This window comes from Propithecus coquereli, unplaced genomic scaffold, assembly GCF_000956105.1.
Source record: "Propithecus coquereli isolate 6110/MARCELLA unplaced genomic scaffold, Pcoq_1.0 Scaffold122, whole genome shotgun sequence".
Classification (NCBI taxonomy): Eukaryota; Metazoa; Chordata; class Mammalia; order Primates; family Indriidae; genus Propithecus; species Propithecus coquereli.
Window position 1 is genome coordinate 2,286,479 of NW_012136303.1, and position 7,217 is coordinate 2,293,695.

Genomic DNA, 7,217 nt, shown 5'->3' on the forward strand with positions numbered 1-7,217 from the left:
TGAGAGATGGGGAGCAGCTGTAGATATAGATGAAGCTTCGCTTGCTTGCCCGCCACCACCTCCTGCTGTGCGGCTGGTTCCTAACAGGCCATAGACTGGTATCGGTCTATAGCCCAGGGGTTGGGGACCTCAGTCTTAAGAGGATGCTTATTGTTTTTTAAATAATATTCTGCTCTCTTTAGTAACTTTCCTTTGAGTTTTTCTTTTCCATTTATATTTGATGCTGCCTTTCTTAGTGAAGGTTTACCTTCAATATCTGGTGATCCTTTGCTGTCCTTTTATATTTAAGAGTGAGTCACTAAATAGGTGTTTGGAAGCTCTGTGTTAACAGGAAGCTTGTCAGTTGGTGGGTCTCATTGTATCCACGATAAAGTGGATATCAAGCTGTTTTCTTGGGGAACCTTCAAGTATCAGTATCAATAGATCTTTCCTTTGGGTTTATTTAATTTTAACTTCCTCCCAAAATTAATTCTCCAATATCCTACCTGGAGAATATAAACCTTGCTGTTAGCACTCTTAGAGCAAAATTCAGCAGGACGGCTGGGTGAGTTTCATCATTCAGCATGTAGATGATTCATCTAATCTCTGTTTTCAGTCTAGTATCCTCCTAACCTCGTCTTCCCAGCTATTATCTTTAGCTGTGCCTGGTATCTCAGAGTCTGGAGCTTCTCTAGTTCAACTGTCACAGAATAAACCTGCAGGGTCTGTCAGAGAAATGGAAGGGAGTTATCTAAGTGAGCAGGATGTGGGAAGAGATCTGGTAGTTTAACTTCCTATGAAGACTTTCAGCTAATCCCCTTCTTTTCAGCCCCTCACATCGCCTCTGCTTCTGTACCATCTGTTCCCTCTAATTCCTGACATTCTAGTGTTCTGCAATATGAACCTGATTGTCTCTTGTTAGTATGTCCCTCTGCAAGCATTTAGAATTGTTTTCTCAGCTCAACTATGGCTTTCCACCTTCCAAAAATGTGTTGATATCATCTGCTACTGTCTTCTCTCTTATTCTCTTCATCCTAGTAGGCTGGTAAACCTAAAAATTTTAACTCACTGTCATTTTAGTAATTTGGGGGAATGAACAGGGATACATATTTGTGTTTAATCTGTCCATGCATAACCAGAAGTGCAAGAATGTCAAGATGTTCACTCTTTGCTCCTATAAAAAAAAAAAAAGTTAGAACCAAAAAATTCAGAGATAAAATTCTGCCCTCATTGGCCAAAGTGGAAAAAGCAGGAGTCTGAGAATTTTATACTGTGTTCGAGTTCTATTCTTATAATTTACTGGTTGTTTGATGTTAGGTAAGTTAAATTTTCTGACAACCTGTTTTCTCATCTCTAAAGTGGTGATAATTGTCCCTATACAGTCTATCTTACTTGTAATGACCAAGATAATTGATATAAATGCATATACATCATATATTATATATCATGAACTCTATTACTAATAGGCATAGTCAAATACATTTTGAAAGGCACTGTAACATAGTAGTAGAAAGAATATAAGCTTCATAGTCACACAGACTTGGGCTTGAATTCTCTGTCATTTATTGTGTTTTCTTGGATAAGTGACTTAAACTTTCTGAGTTTTATTTTCCCCATTTATAAAATGGGTATAATATTATTAACTTGACAAGACTGTTGTATTAAAAGAGATAAGGCATGTAACCTATCTGCTACAGGGCCTGACACTTACTAGGTACTCAATAGATGTTAATTCTTCCTCTTATCCTCCTAATTTGGGACCAGCTTTCTTACACTAACATGAGAATCCTGAGCTTGTATTTCCTCAGTAAATGCTAAACCACATTGATAATTAGCATCTTAGATCATCAACAATCCTCATAAAGGCTATTTATTTGCTGTTTTCCCGGAACCAAATTATAAGGTGAACAGCCCAAATTGAAAGGGTTCAGCATACCAAATCCCTTGAAGTGGTAACAGGTTACTACTGAGGCATCTTTAAGAACGTTTTGGTATGACATAAGACGCGAAACTTGTAATGAATATTAAGAGATGAGGGACACTAGAATACCAGGAAAAACTACTACTTAAAAAATTATCTTAATAGTTGTTTTTTGTTGTTGTTTTTATTTGATCCTCATACAAATCCAGAGCTTGCAGGCTTTATGACCCCATTTGAAGATGATGAAACAAATGAGCAAATTGTTTGAGATTCATCAGTCATCAAGAACCACCAAAAACTCCAACCTTGGTTTTTGACTCCCAATTCAGTGCTCTTTTTTAAAAATTTATGATAAAATACATATACCATAAAATTTACCATCTCAACCATTTTTTAAGTGTAAAGTTAAGTACATTCACATTGTTGTGCAACCAGCTCCCAGAACTCTTTTCATTTTGCAAAACTGAAACCCTACCCATTAAACAACTCCTTTCCCTTCCTCCTAGCCCCTGGCAACCACCATTCTACTTTCTGTTTCTATGAATTTGACCACTCTAGGTATCTCATACAAATGGGATAATATAGTATTTGTCTTTTCGTGGCTAGCTTATTTCACTTAGCATAATGTCCTCAAGGTTCATCCGTATTGTGGCATGTAAGAATTTCCTTTCTTTTTAAGGCTGAATGATATTCCATTATACATATATACCATATTTTGCTTATCTATTCATGTATCACTGGATACCTGTGATGCTTCCGCCTCTCAGCTATTGTGAACAATGGTACTAAGAACCTGGGTGTACAAGTATCTCTTTGAGACCCTGCTTTCAGGTTTTTGTTTTTGGGATTTTGTTTTTTGTTTTTTGTTTTTTTTTTTTATATTTACCCAGTAGTTGAATTGCTGGATCATGTGGTTATTCCTTTTAAAAATTTTTGAGGAACCACCATACTGTTTTCCTTAGTAGCTACACCATTTTACAGTTTTCCCACCAGTACACATGGGTTCCAATTTCTCTAACGTGGGTCATTTTCTGGAGTTTAAAAAAAATTTTTTTAAATAGCCATTCTAATGGGTGTGAGGTGGTATTTCATTGTGGTTTTCTTAAGAGTTTTGAAGTCTTCTGTACTGATGTCAAGTTACTAAGTAACTCTGGGTAACAACACCACAATTCATAGTATTAAGGGCCTATTAGATTTAAGATGCTGTAGGATGCATAGTTTTAACATATGGTTCTTGCTCTCAAGGATTTTATAATCTAGCTAGAAAAAAAGACATACGTATTTAAAAATAAATAACAATGCAAGACGGCAAAGTCTAAATGCTCATCAATGACATTATTGAGTATTACATGATGACAGAGAAGGGTAAAATTATAATAGGCTGGGTTAATTAGTAAAGGCTGTAACTGATACTTGAGGATTGACTCACAATAACCAAATTCATAAGAGACTGCAGTGTAAAGTATAACTCTAATTTACTAATACACATTCATTCATCAAATACTTACAAAGAATCTACTTTGTGCTAGGCATTCTTCTAATGAACTAGGGAAACAGCTGTGATTAACAATTTCCTGTCCTCACAGAGTTACATTCTCTGTGGAATATAATATAATGTAGAATGTATTTTTCCAGTGACTAAAATATTTGTGTTTGCTGTCCAGAGCATTTCCTTCTCAGTGTAAAGGTACGAAGGAATCTAAGTTGGTAATCAAAATATTGTTTGGTGAATGATCAGAAAAAGATGGTATTAAGATCCATTTCATTCAGGCGACAGGGAAAGCTTATATATGCCCTAGAGTAAGTTTACCTAATGACTAATTTAACAATGTTCTTTGAATTCATGATTTCTCTATCCCGAACAGTGCTGGATGGAAAAACAGATCCTGGCTTATTCCTCTTTCTGGGTTCCAGGTGAACCATTTCAATTCTAACATATTTTTTCAGACATACTACAATACAATTGATTTTAATTATGTTAGCTTTAGTCATTTTCACTATATATAAATAAATAAAGGCTCCAACTTCAACTATGTCACTGTAAGCAATAATGTTGTAATGTTGGATACTACTGGATTTTCCTCCATTAATTCAACAAATATTTACCAAATATTTATTAAGTTCTTATGATGAGCCAGGCACTCTGCTAGGTACTGGGAACATTGGAGTTAACAAAACAGATTTTTGTCCTTATCCTCAGGAAATGTACATATATTCTCGTAGTGAAGATTAAGAAAATCACACTAATTAGCCGGGCATGGTCATGCATGCCTGCAGTCCCAGCTACTCGGGAGGCTAAGGCAGAAGGATCGCTTGAGCCCAGGAGTTCGAGGTTGCTGTGAGCTATGATGAAGCCACGGCACTCTACCCTGGGCAACAGAGTGAGACTCTGTCTCAAAAAAAAACCCAAACAAACAAAAAAGAAAATCACACTAAGTGCAGTGGCTGTTAAAAACAAACAAAACAACAACAAAAACAACTAAGAAAATCACCAGTAAACAACAGACCAATAAACAAATTATGGTGTTATGAAGGGACAAGAGGAAAATGTTGAAGTATTCAAAAAAGAAATGACAATCACATGGACTATGCTAGTGGCAGTGGAGATGGAGATAAGTGGTTGAATTTGAGATCATTTTGCACAACCAATCAACAAGACTTAATAATGAGTTGGATGAAGAATGTGAGGGAAAGGAAGGAATCAGGAACTCCTGAGTTTCTAACTTAAGCAACTGGGTAGATAGCAGTGCCTTTCACTGAGATGAGGAAGACTTGCTGTAGGAAATAGAGTTCTGTTTTAGACACAAAAACTTTGAGATCTCTGTGAGACAAGCAAATGTGGAGAAGTAGGTACTTGGATATGGGCATCTGGAACGCAGAGAAGAGGCTTGGATTGGAAATACGGATTTGGAAATCATTGACATAACAATGCTATTAGAGAGAGTATTTCCTGGTCAACTTGCTTAGAATTAGTGATTTCTAAATTCCCCCATGCCACATTTAAAGATAACCTCTTAAGTCATTTCTACATATGATTCAAATTAATAATTAAGAATTAATTCTTGTGATGGTATTTGGAAGTTAAAAAAAAAAGGGAGGGGGGAGCATTAATTCCTACCAGTGTAGTTCTCAAAGGATGATCTCATGCCAGATTTCTTTAGGGGAGCCTCACTGTACCTTCTGTCTACTATATCAACCCAAAGATAAACTTAGGGTTACTAGATGCTTTTCATTAAAAAGAAGCTCAGTTACGTTTCTCTTTTCTTCACCAAACCTAACTCTTAAAGCCTTAAAGGGCCCATCTAATGAGGTACTCATAGACAAAAAGAGTTGAATAGGTCTGAATTTCTACATGGATTAGAACTCTATCTTAATTCTGTTTTCTGTAAAACATGGGTGTTAAATATCACCCATGAGGAGGTGTAGCCTTGCTTACCAAGTAAGAAAAGAACTGGACTAAGAATCATGACATCTGGGCTCTATTTCAAGTACTGTCATTATTTAACTTTAAGTCCTACTCTCTATAGACTTGCCATTTCATGGGTCAAGTAAAGACTTTGGAATATTTTAATGCCAATGAAAACATATAATTAAGCATACAATTGAAGCACTATCATCATTAGCTTACTGTTGGGCAGCTGGAGATCTGGGGTGGTGCTCTGCATAAAGAACGGCCCAGAGTGAAGATTCCAGTAGTCTGTTTCTAGATTTCTCACCATTTTTTGTGGACTCCATAATTTGGCTTCTGTATTAATAAAACAGTAAAATCACAGTTATTTCTCTTACACATATGAGAAGAAAATTAATAAATGTCTATATGTTTTGCAGATTCCTAGATGAAAGAAGTTATGAAAATATAAGTGATCATTTGTATTGATGCTAAGTAGGCTCTATCTCTTGGAAAACAAGGAAAAGCTTAGCTATCATTGCTTTGTGACTTTTGCCAGTTCCCCAGGGAATCTTGGCTTTCCCTGGAAAACAAACTACTACCTTGGAGGAAGCCTAAAATCTCTGAAGGAAGGCTTCTTGTAAGTAGCCAGTTCAGGAAGGTTATACCTGGTACCATGCTATAAAAGAAAAGAAATCTTTTCATCAAAGTGGTCAAGACTATTTGCTAAGCATACCAACATTTCCCAAACAGGGAATGGAGGTGCAAAAAGCCTTCATTAAGACTTTCTTAGTGTGACTTTGTTAGTGTGAACTGAGTAATTTAAGGGTGATTTCCTATGAGCTCCTTTTTTTTTTTTTTTTTACCTTTATCACTTCTCTTCTCCCTTTGTTTTTTTCTACTTCATTTGTTTTCCCTTTCTCTATCTTTATTTTCCTAGTTGAACAGGCTTTTTAAAAACTTAATCCACACTATTTCCCTCTATCCTCTTGGAGCCCTCCCCCCTTAATGCAATTTGAGCACGCCCCAAATGTTTGTTATCTCTCAAAGGTCCAAGAGGAGATAAATGGTGTATACCAGTGGTTCTCAACCAGGGGTGATTCGCACACACCACCCCCCTGCTCCGACCTGGGACATTTGGCAATGTCTGGAGACATTTTTGGTTGTCACAACTAGGGGGAGGGTACAATTGGCATCTAGTGGATAGAGGCCAGGGACACTGCTAAACATCTTACAATGAACAGAACAAAGCATGGCCCAATTTGTCAACAGTGCTGCTGTTGAGTAACTCTAGTATGCGCAGATATTGATAGCTGAAGATGACTGAGGTTTGGAGTTAGCAGTCCAGACTCCTTAGGGATTCAGATTCTCAAGGTGGTAAAGTGGCAGCTGCTGGCATCAGATCGTCTGAACTTGGTTAACCAAGTTCCCTGTTTTGCTGAATGTATATGACTTTGGATTAATTATTCAATACCACAAAAGCAGTTTCCTCATCTGGAAAAAGGGGCTAATAGAGTATTTATCTCACTAAAAATGTAAGCTCCTTGGAGGCAAGGACCTGCCATGCTTACTTAGGGACTAGTACCCAGTAGAGAACACTAAATATTTGTGGATTATCTTACGCAGTTGTTTTCAGGCCTAAAGCAGAGAATGTATATTAAGTAATACGGAGTACAGTGAGAAGAAATGCAGCCTCAGATAGCAGGGAGCTAGGCTGGCACTATCAACTAGGATGTGCTGCCTTATTGAACATAATCAGTTTCACAGGACATCAGCATTAGACAAGGCCACTCTGTGAACATGATAGGTCAAAACAAAAACCAAACCACTCCATAATGATGTCTGAATACAAACAAAAAAAGAGGAACATTGTCCCAACCACAAAAAATGACCAGATATCCCCCATCCCTAACCTTTTTTTAGCAATCA